Here is a 12440-nt window from a genome sequence, read left to right as displayed (position 1 = left end):
TAAACATATGTTCTGCCGAGGGGAGAGTGAGAAAAGCTGTTTAACCAGTGTCCTGATTTGCTCCTACTTAAGGTTTGTTTCTTGGGGAAATGCAAGTCATGTTTTATAACGCTGTGTTTTACCTTGAAGTTTGGAACCCGCAAAGTCACTTAATTCCTAAATGTGATGTTAGGTAAAATGCTGGTTTGATTGGTTCATTTCAGGTAACAGTAATTGTCTAAATGATTACTGTACCTAAATTATTAGCTGCTGTGCTAGCGTTTTTATCGCCCATACATAAATAATTTTATTTCCTGATGAATTCAGAAGCTGCTGCCTCAGACACTCCTTCCGTATTGTCTGTGTATTACTTGGGGTCTGAAGCTAAGTGGGTGGATTGCTCACAGCAACGCATTTCGTCCACATTCTTTGGTTTGGGATGCAGCGCGCACCTTCAGCTGTCCAGGAGCCACCTCCATTACCCAGCCTTGTGGTAGAGCAAATAGCATTCTGGCCTCAGTCTTCAAGCAGTAGATTAGTGACAGCAGTAGGCAGACAACTTTTGTCCCCAGGGAATATTAGAAATCTAGAGCTAGAAATAGATGGATTAACTGAAATGCAACCCAACCTCTGATCTACATTATTGCCTCTCTTCTTTATCTCACAAGGGAAGCTGAGATAAAGAGTGATAGACACAGATAATGATGGAAGTCCGCGATAATACACCGAAGTGATAAACTTCTTTGTGGCCCTCATTGTGCCCAGTTGTCTTCAGCTGGTTATGAGCTCTAGCCTCAAGCTATTTACACCATGATCAGGCTAGTAATTAGCAAAATGTTTAATATAATATAGAAGCAATTAGGAGGTGATAACATGCAATTAAGATGTGTTTTCAGATTAAAGATTTTATAGTGCTCTCTTTCTTGAAAAGATAAAGTGCCTATCTCAAAATGTCAAACTGCAGTGATTTAATCTGAGTTATTTTCAATTAATATGCATGTATTCTTGCGATGTGTTCACCGTTGTTATTGACATTGATAAATTAAGCTCATCCCAGCAGAATTTATCCTTGAGTCGCTCTATATTTCCTGAATGTCAGTTCTTTATTCGTATTTTTTTTTCATGCCTACAAGCTGTGCACGATCTAACTCTAAGTCCCTTGATTCATCCCTGGGATTACAGTAATGTGTCAGTCTGAGTGGAACAATAATCTGAAAGGGCATTGTTATAAATAGTGTGTTAGAATATAATTGTTTGTCATGTCGTTTCTCCCCTTTAAATCCCTCTGAGTCCTGTTTAAGTAATTTAGACAGCTAGAATGACAAGAGTCTTGAGACTTCACTTATAGAGTTGTCCAACCAGTCTTCAGCCTACCCTGCCTTTTGAGACTGTCTCATCTGCAAAGTAGGAAGTGCAAACAACAGATGAGTTCCGACGACACTGCAGATTTGTTATGAGATTTTGCTCAGGCCATTTATAGAACAATGTAAATGCTGCTGATACTAATTTTGCCCTGGCTAGTCAATAGAAGTGTTTAGACAATAGGCATTAGGGTGTTTCCTGTCATCATTAAAGAAGTTAGAATCCTAAAGTATTGCAATTCAAATACTGCAATTCAATGTCTGAAGGCAAAGTTGTTTGTTGGGTTTTTTTTTATTAGAGGCTTTTTGATAAATTTTCTAATAATAATTAAAAGAAAAAGAGCTAAGGCAGGAAAGACAGACACTTTTCTTTTTTAATAGAACCAGCTTTTTAGCAAAAGTAGCAAAATGCTTTCAAGGAAAAATTGCTGGAAATGATACTGTCCTGTTAGATCATCAAGTCCAGTTCCTGAATTGTGCAGGATTATTCCTTGTAACCCATTTTTCTGCTCTTTTGGTCCTTTCTAGGTTTTTACACATGCAATGAGGCATTCCAACATCAGAGGATTTGTATACAGCGTGTATCAGGTTTTCCTGAATTTAACAATTATTTCCTTTCCTGTTTCTGATAAATATTTTCTCTATAGTTCGTGCTAACAGTTTTCAAACATTTGTGTTTAGGTTTCTTCTCTTGCTCTTTCGTCTACCCACTTAGGGTCTGCTTTATGATATTTTGTTTATATGTGATTGCAAAAAGGCAAGTTAGCTGACAGTCATTGCTAAGCAAGGCAATTTATATTTGGCTTTGTGTCATCTGACTGTGATTAAACTCTTTGGAGACCATGGATTTAGTAAAGTAAGATGGTATAATTCATCACAGCTTATGCTGACTGGCCAGCCACTGTTAGCATTTAGTCAGTTAACCCAGTTCTCCATAGGACTGCTTGAACATGTCGAAATGCTGTTATTTGACAATCCCTGAGTCACTGTTGGTCAAGCCAGGTGTATTTGATTCTTACCTATAAATAAACCTAGAAATAAACACCTGTAATATTTTTCATTAATTGTGCAGGCCAAGTTCCAGCCTCTTGGCATCTCTCAGGTAAATCACTCGGGACACAGAGCGAAATGCAGCTCTCAGATGTTACCTGTGAATACCTCACTGTCCTGTCCTTTTACTTTTGCCTCACAGACAATTTAAAAAACAAGCGAGGAACAAACAACACAATTAAAGGAAGCTGCCAAAAACTGTGGAAGTGTCAGCTGGCACTGCTGCTTGTTATACAGATGAAGTTGACTTTTACGTATATAAATGATCTGAGAACAGCAATGCAAAGACTTGAAAAGACGACTTTCTTTTGGCAAAAGGAAAAAGGGAAGAAAAAGTATTGAGAACCTCTGCTGAAATTTACTGGTGAGCAGGTAAATATCTTACTGTTCCTGAGCCAAAAAGAAATTCCATTCTAGGAATGAGATTAGCTTTACTCAGCTGATTCAACCCATCACTACCAAGGTCAGACAGAAAGCCATGACAATGTAACTGGCAAGTCCTATAATAGTCTTGGATCAGTACCAGAGGTATGACAAGTTACATCCTGCCTACGGAGAAAGTCTTGAAAGAGAAATAATTATGGTGTTTCCTTCTCCTAGTCGATGAGGTAATTCTGTGGGAGTAGGTTTGCTCTGTGGAGCATGGCTGGGTACAGGATCTGCTGGGTGCCTCAGCCAGAAGGGATAGCAGCAGTGGGTGTGAGGTGAAGTCTGTGGTGTGGGGAGCAGGTAGGGATGGGTATTCCAGCCTGACACAGCTCTGGTGCTTCAGCCAGCCTCATGGCGGAGCGGGTCATCTGGACTCGAACGTATGAGATTTTGGAGGTTTCCTTGTATGATGGTAAAGCAATACACGGAAGTCAGTGGAGCAATCAATGTCACTTTTGTAAAGATCACCCCATCATTCATCCTGAAGCTCAGGAAAGCCTCTGATTGTCTGTGTTTCTCTCCCTGAACAAGTAGTGTAGTAGTCGAAAGGTATTAACAGAAGGAGATAGTAACTAAGGTTGGAAAAACACAGGATAGGAATAAGAAAATCTTAACATTGACAGTGTAAGACTAATACATTTTAATGCCATTAGGTTATTAACCAAGAGGGCTGTTTCTGTGCTGGAGTTGCCTCTAGCTACAATTTGTACAGTATATTTTTGTTTAATATTTTTCTTTACAGCCACTCCATCAATGTCACATACAGAGCTTACTGAATTATGCCACTCACATATTTAATAACAAATAATCCTTCCAGGAACTATTATGGATTTAAGTGTGATTATATTAAGGATATCCAATAGCTACTTTAACTTATACAAATACGCATTTTTGCAAAGCTACAGACTTAATTATACTGTAGCCTAGGTATGTATCAGTTTTACTTGTGCTTCTAACAAGTTCTTTTACTTTTGACCAAAAATTATGTGCATTACAAAATTTTCTCAAATACTGTTTATTATATTATCCCCTCACAACGGAGAAATGTGGCATTTAAAATAATTTTACAGAGTGTGCCCAATGAGTTTCGGTTGCTGCTTCTCTGGGTTAATTTCTACATGAGTGAAATTAGAATCAGGCCAAATATTTCATGCAAATGGTCTTTCCTATGTGATGTAACAGGAAAATGAAAAATTTTCTCTTGATCAGAGTGCTGGCTGGTAAAAGAAAAGGTAGTGTTCTTTTTTTTCTTGTGTTTGTTTCTCTGTTTGCACATTTATGTAATGTACATTTAAGAAAAGAGGAAAACAGATTTTTGCAGAGCTACCTTTGAACCTTAGAGTTGCTTTACAACACTTATTGCATTACTAACAAGCCACAGGTGTACACTACAGGAGCGGGTGAAAATGTAATTGAGGGGTATGATGACAGTTAATTGTCCATAATGTATTTATCCCAAGATGCACTTATGCATCTGTTATATATTTAGGTATTTGTTGCTAGTAGCTGTGGTGATACTTAAGCAGAGGGGCATCTATATCTAAAAGACAATAAAAAAGGAAAATGCTATCAAGGGGCTCTAAAGTGGCAAGACAAAGAAACTTCGTCTCTTTTTCATTGTCTCTGAAATGAATAGGTCTATTTATTTCAATGGGATTTTTTTTTTTCCACATGTGCCATGTTAAGGTTTGAGTACAAAACACTTGACTCTTGTTTCTGGGTGTACTATGGGACTGAATTACTTGATTACCTGCAGGCATTTTAGTAGTGATGTATTTTGATATTTGCCTTTCTAATATAGTTTCTTCTCTGTTTCAGCTTATTGTTGTTATAAAACAGCTTTGCACAATAGATTAAAATAGTGTCTATTCACCCATTGACACATAGAGGATTTATGTGTGGGAGTAACCCACAAACTTCCCCTCCTCTTTGCTGCCTCCCTCCATGCATGCCTTCAGAATGGATGTGATAATTAGTCATCTACTTTTATCTATATTTGTATGTCATCCAGACATTTAAGATGAGAACAACAAGTCGCTGTATTGAAGCGGTGTCCTGAATTCAGAATGCAGTGATACAGCTCGCGTGACTTGGGGTGATCATCCATTTTCTGAGCTTGCTTCTGCTCTCTGTGAAGTCAACAGCAAAACTCCCCCAAGGGTCAGCAGTGAGGGGAACCGAGCCTCAAAAAATGAGGTTATTCTTTTTGAGATTGCTCAGCAGGAGTCAAATACTGAAAACAAACTGCATGTTTTTAAAATCCAGTGTAAATGAGATTAATAACATCATTTTAGGGCAGTGGTTAGTATCAGACAGACACTCAGTCAGTAGCTCATGCTTTCCAGAGGTTATGGTGTAAATGGAGAAGCCATACAAGGTGAAGGCTCACCCCGTATGAGGCAACAGCAGAGATGCTAACCCAGTTCTGCTCTGTATTATGCTCCTTGGAAAGTTAACTCTGTAATCAGAGTCCGTCTTTCTTGCCATAGAGCTGGCCCTGCATTCAGATTGGCTTGCAGACTCCCATCAAGTTTAACAGGATTTTGTAGAGGGGACAGCAGCCCAACTACATATAAGATCGGGGCCTATATAACCACATTATCTTAAAAGACCAGAACTCAGTTCATATCAGTTGTTTGCTCATTTGAAATTGGCTAAACATTAGCATCTTAGAAATATTATCTGAAGTTGCTGAACACTGATATTAACCTGCTGCATGCTTGGAGTGCTCTGATAAAAATGCAGTTGCTGTGGTAATTGTTATATTATGTTCAGAAAAGTGCCAAGAATATAATTGCTTGTAAAAGGACTGTGCAGTTCAGCTTTAATCTACATAGCAAAACTGTTTACTAAAATAAAAAAAAAAATTCCAAGTCTTTGCATAAACAAATATATGCAGAAGTAGACTCTTTATTAAACTTTTAACACCAAAATTATGTTTATATTTTGTCAACTAGACACTATGTGTAATGTCTGCTGTTTGTTAAAAAGAAAACCAAAAAGCACATAGCACCCAAGGAACCCCAACAAAAAACAAAGCCCCCAAAACACAACAAACCTAAACCACCAGAGGATGATTTCCTTAAGAATGTTCTCTCAGGTATGTCCAGAATATTAATTAGGCCCATCTATTTCTGTTGGATAATAACAATGTCCAAGAACTGAATAGAATCCGTGACCTGTGAAAGGGCCATTCATATGCTTTAGTCTGCCTTAGCGCATTCCTTAACAAGTGAACATAGACCTTTTTCATAGTCATCCTAAATGTTTCAACTGTGTGTTTCATGGTTTGGTTCTTGTGTCTCCAAAACACATAGCTTTTTTTTTTTTCTTTTCTTTCTTGGGTTTTTTTTTCTTTCTTTCTTTCTTTTTTTTCCTTTGGTCTAGTGGGAAGTATTCCGTGCTCTCCTCATTTAAATGCTTATGCCTTTATGGTTATTTTTACTGCCATACCTATGGGGCTTCTTACTGTATTGCCTGTAGCTGAAGGAGATTTTTAAAGGGATTAAATTTATTCAGTTTAAATCTTCAGGGGCATACAACAATATCTTAAACAATTAGCAATAATTAAAAAGCATCTATTCGAACTGTGTAAAAAGCAAATAGATTTAATTTAAATACAGTAGTTGGGCCTAAAGGTTTTTTTCATTAAAAACAGGGAAGGTCTTCCCTCCTCCCCACCCTGCTTTTATTTCAGGCAACTTTTCAGCAGTTACTGCTAAAGCATTTTGTCAGTTGTCTGGTGGCTTCCCACATGTGAAATGAGTTTGTTGGTTCAGAGCATTTCCCAGAGGGCTTGTGCTGGGGATTACCAAAGCCTCCACAGAGGTATACTCCTTGGTTGCCTAAGCTGAGGCCGGAGGTTGAGCTGCTTTGGAAACCTAAGAGTCTGCTCTGTTAAATGTGACTCTTTTTACATTCGGCACGTTGGCTGTACAAGTGTATCTGCAATACAGTAGTCTCACGGAGACACAGTCAAATACATGTAATCACTGTGTTATCCCAGTAACTATAATAATTATAGTAAATAGTAAAATTACATTAGAAATATTTTAAGGCCTTACAAACAAATCTCTGCTCAGTTTGTGATCATAAGTGGTTGGATTTGCTGTAGCTTTGACACAGCGCTGTGTGTAAGCAGAACTCTCCTCACATGCGGTGCTGTTACTGGGCACCAGTGGAAGGCGTCTCCAGAAGCTAGTTGTAGTCAGACCTCAGCCAGAGCTCCTTCCCAAGGCAGGCCCAGTCCATCTCGCATTTGTTCTAATGTGCGCTTGGGAACATAAAGTCAAATACTGAGCATAACTGGAACGTTTTAATTTGTGCTGTTATGACTAAATTAGGGTGTTCATGCTGTCCCTTGCTTGTCTCTAGTGTTCTCCTTCCCTCTGTTCAAAAGTGTGTTAAAATTTTTCTCAATAATTGTAGCATAAACAATGCTATTGGAGTACAATACTTTTTGGTAGCAATGTTTTAAAGATGCTTGTCCCTACCAGATCACTCTTGGTCCCACAGCACAGTTCCTTGATCAAAAAAGAAGCTTGGGCTGGCACATGAAGGGCGCCAGTGGATAGCAGCCCAGGGACAGGGAGAAATTAGCCGGGCTAAGGCAAAGCAGTAAGTGCTTGTGCCAGCAGAGAGATTAAATGTCTGCAGAACTGCATCTGGGTTGTAATCAAAATGACAGACTTTTAGACACAAACTGAGAAAGTTTTACTTGCGTAGTTTATCAAGGTGCTTAAAAACACTTGGATTCAGATAGCCTTCTTTTTTTTAATTTAGCAAAAAATATATATATTTGACTAATGTGATTTGGGTTTTTTCAGCCTGGAGTCTGAAGATATTTTCATAAGGGATGAAAGGAGAAGGGATAAATTCTAGACAGTTTGTTGTAAGTGCCAAAGAAAGTGACAGCTATCTACATGAGCAAAATTTCTAACAGTGCTTCACATCCACTGGAAAATGCTTAAGAGTCCACAAATAGAAAAAGGTTAAAAACTACTGACCTAAATAATTGGTTCAATTTTCAAGAGTGCTGAGCATCCAACTGTTTTCATTGATTATAAACAGATGATGATAACGAATAACAGCTCCCATAGTTGATGAAAGGCATCTTTTCTAGGGAACTTGTCCACAGATGCTTAGAAGAAGGATACATCTAATACAAGTCTTTGATAAGGAGGAACATTTCTCCCTTGGTTGTCTATTTTGTATGCATAGCATACATAAATATTTTTGCTTTCACACTATCTTATTTTTCCTTAGAACTCAGTTTAGAATTTAACTGTAGCAGATAAGAGAAAGTGTAAGACACAATGTTAGTTTCATATGTGGATTGTATGCTGCTTCATGCTTTCTGTCCTGAAACTGCCTTTGTATTTACTGTATTATCTGACCACCTTTTTTAAACTTAGTAAATTCAACGTCGTGTAATACAGAGGAGCTAGAAAAATGTATGAGTAATCTGTTAAATTTTGTACCAGCTGTAGATCTTTTTTTGGTCGTCACATTCAACAGGTTCCGTGTTTTGATTCTATATTATTGTGGTAAATACAGAAGAGCTGTGTTGTTTACTGGAAGGAAAATTGTACCAAGTGTTACCAGGAGAAAATTGAAGCTTACATTTTAATTGAAAATTCTAGACACCCTCCTTAAAGTTTTTCTTTTTGATGTTGTCATTCATATACTTCAGATCTCTGGGTTTTTAGAGCTTTTTTTTAATTAATCTTTTGAAAACTTCTGCAAGATTGATGTAGGCAGTGAATTTTGTAAGTCTTGTTTTGCTATAATAGTGCTTGTGACTGACAAGAATCTAAGCTGAAAATATTTTAAGTCCTCTTGTCAGAAAGGCTTATCAGTCTATTCAAAATATCTGTGTCCTGTAAAATAATAGCCCTGGTCCTTTTTGTCAAAGTCAATACTGCTCTGATCTATCGGTATTTTGGGTGGCTATATTACACCAATTGTCAACAATGAAACAAGCTTCTTGCAAAAGAGTGTTTTTCAACCCTTCTCATTGTAAGTGAGCGCATTAAGTTGCAATACTGACACTGGCTGGAACCGGTTTAAGTCATACACAGATGAAGCCATCTGATCAGTACCATACCAGGACAGTGTTTGTACAAACACTTGATTAAATTGGTAATCTGCTCTCGGGAGGTTTTAAAGACGTTGACTTGAACTCCTCCCAAAATCCACAAGACCATTACTTTAAAATAGATATCCTAGACTTGTGTTTTGGGAGCGCTTGTGCTCACTGTGCCATTATCCTACAAGGTGCTAAGCCTGGCTAGAGGAGCAATGCTGAGCATAGCCCATAGCTCCCAGGCTTGCTCACTATGCCTAGTTACATGTCAAGTGGCAAAGCGGAATAGAATCTGGAGCCAGTGAGACACTGATAAATCATAATGGGGTGGGGCTGAAAAAAAGATGCTCAGATGGAAGTATGAGGGTCTGCAGGCAGCAGCTGATCCTTGTGTGCAGCAAGTGAATGAAGCTGTGGTATGGGTGAGGGCAGCAACAGTTGTGCAGGTGCTGCATTGGCTCACCTCACATTCTGTTCCTTTTAATGACACCCAGATGCACTTAAAGCCATCAGCTTGACACTGTGACTTGATAGTTCAAGTAAGGGAGGTGGTTTAACAAATACATACTGAGAAGAGTATTATATACTCAGAAGAGGGAGCCAGAAAGCCAAACTCAGGGAATCCTGGGGGCTGTAGAAATACTAAGGCTGCTGAGAACACACACATGCAAATGGCAAATTTGATTACAACGATGGGTTGTCTGCTTTGCAGCTCCTGGAAGCCCACCCTCAGCCATAAAAATGCAAAAATAGTGCAACAGGCAATGTGGCAGAACAGGGCGCTCTGTATTCATTCACAATTAGGTGTTCTATTCTGTTGTCACCAGATGCTGCCACGCACATTACACAACAGAAATGGGATTAGCAGGAATAACAAAAACCTGTCAAAGCACAAAACCATAGCCTAGTAGTCCTGACAAATTAAACAGCCTACAATGAGTGCCAGAGCATGAAAATCACTCACCCTTCCTCTTCTATCTCTCAGAGGTAGGCAGTAAATGCCTTCTTAAAGGCAGGCCACCATGTAGCCAACACTAGGGGTAGAGGAAAAAAATGTGTTTTCATTTCTGATTGAGCACAGATTAAGGACAAACCACCTAACTAGTTAATGTCTGAAAGATACATGTCTCATTCTGTTAAATACAGAATAATTCATATGCTTCTGGTATGTCCTAAGTAACTCATTTTAGAAAAATTGTTATACCTAGCAATGCATTTCTATACATAGAAGCTTCCATGCAGTCCTGTTAGCTTGATTTGTATCTGTGTAATGCAAGATAAAATAGGTCCAATAGCTATGTGAAACTCATGGTTTGCTCACCATACTCATGCTGGTGGATCATCAACATGCGATGCTGGAGGATTCAGAGGGTGAGAGAAGATTATTTGTACAGAAACTAGCTCCAAGGCTGGAAATCGAATGATGAGTTCTTTGTGTATTGCTCTGGGACTTAAAAATACCTTAAAAGACACCTGCAGTGTTTGTAGGTTTTTAAGGTAAGAACAGGAAGCTCCTGTCTGCTATAGCCTGTTTTACTTATATTGAGTTTAATAATGACATCATTAAGCTGAGCAGCCAACTGTGCTTGAAATTTCTCTAGGGCTTTATGACAAGTTGCTCTTTGTAACGTAGTTGTCCATTCTGCATCAAACTCTTGTTGAAAGGGGTGAATTGTAACAAGCTTTTTCAGGTGCTTTTTTTCAAGGCATCTTTTGGTTTTGTGGACTGCCTATCACTCATCCTACCTTAGTAGTCTCGGTAGATGGTGATCATTGGCCACACTCTTCTTCCATCTGTTCAGCTCTTCAGCTGGAAAATTTTTCTTCCAACCACTCTCAGACATTACTTGCTGGTCTTAAACTTGGTGAACTTTTATCCTTGCCACAACCTCAACTGTATTCTTCATTTTTGCTATGTGTAATTTCCAATAACAGAAGCAAATGAACATCAGTTATGGGGAAATGGGAGATAAATAGATGGAAGATCAAAATCTTTAAGCAGCTTTCTAGATTACACTTACTTTCACAATGCTCTTTCTTTTTGCCTTATACTTCTTTATCCTCGCTTTCTTCCTGCCTAAAGGGTAGCAGATAAGTCACTCAGCTTTAGTGCTACTTTAAGTTTAGATGACCAGTTCAGCAAGGGTGACAAATGCTACTTTCTTGCCTCTTTCCTGACCCCATAAGATTTCCAAGATTTCTTCTGGGAATTACTTACAGAAGATGTATTTCTTCATCTATGGCACAAAAACCATTTTTCCCCTTTATTTCCACCCTTTGAGAAAGTCCTTGGAGTAATAGGTAAAATGTCAGAAATAATTAAGAAAAATACTGATATACACTGTGGCAGAGAATTATACCTTTTGAGATGGTTGTTCCCATCATTCGTAGTCAGTCCCATGATAGATATAGATACTGACTTTATCACCTTGTTTTAGATGATGATGTGAGTCAGTGTTGATGAAGACTATATTTTGGCAACTTCAGTTAAAGGGAAATAGTTTCAGTTGTGAAGCAGAGGACATAATTTCAAAATAAAGTAATTGACACAGAATACAGACATTCCTTTATATAACATCTATTTGATCCCTTCATAAAAATTCTTTCTTATCTTGTTCATTCTTAATTTTTCTTTGGCTTACTTTTACCTTAGACACCTCTATGCATGGGAAGTGTAAGAGTGCTTAGACAGCAACTGGTATTAATGTGTTTAATGTTAAACACTCAGAACATCATGTCTGCAGTGGCAGACAAACAGCAATGGCTAAACTCAAAGAGCTTATGTTATTTTAACATTACAGAGGAAAAGAAATAAGTAGTTGCTGGTTGCATCTTAAGGAATTTCCTGTGATGTGGTGACCCCATAGCGTATACACTAATGTTGTTGCAGCCATATGCTATGGTACATACAAAAAAAAAGACAAAGGGACCAGAAACTTTTCCTATGGCATATCTAGGAAATTTATATTTTTCCTTGGGGTTTACTAGAGAAGACAACAGGTTTTGAGATAAAGGGGCATCCTGAGTGAGAAGACTGCCACTGTGAAGAGAGTAACAGAGTGAACTTAAAGGGGGGTGCTTTGCAAGACAGCAAAGACATTGGCAGATATTGATGTTAGCGTGATAGAAGAGGTAAATGCAGAAGACGAGAAAAGCTATGGCAAGAAGAATAGGAATGGCAAGAAAATATGAGGAAAGGTGTATAGATAGCAAATTTGCCTGAAATAAACACAAGGCACGAGCTGATGCCGACATGGTGCTCTGGGCTGACGATAGCTCAGTTCTGTTCCACAGAACTGCCTGTCTAAGAGCTTGCTTTCTGCTTGACGTGGAGAGCGTGTATCCAGTTAGTATCCATGCCCGGCAGCAATGTCTTTACTTATCGGGCTAATGGCTATTTGGATTATTAGGTGTTTATGTCCTTAAAAAGAGCCTTTTTGTCCTGCATCTTAAAGTAAAAGGACATATTTATTTTCAAGGGAAATGGATCATGACTAGATTTATAGTACCGTGTACTCAAAGATCAAATTGCATGA

The sequence above is a fragment of the Chlamydotis macqueenii genome, chromosome 9 (assembly GCF_036417535.1).
Source record: "Chlamydotis macqueenii isolate bChlMac1 chromosome 9, bChlMac1.mat, whole genome shotgun sequence".
Taxonomy (NCBI): Eukaryota; Metazoa; Chordata; class Aves; order Otidiformes; family Otididae; genus Chlamydotis; species Chlamydotis macqueenii.
The sequence above is the reverse complement of the archived record's forward strand: the minus strand, read 5'-3'. Positions refer to the sequence as shown.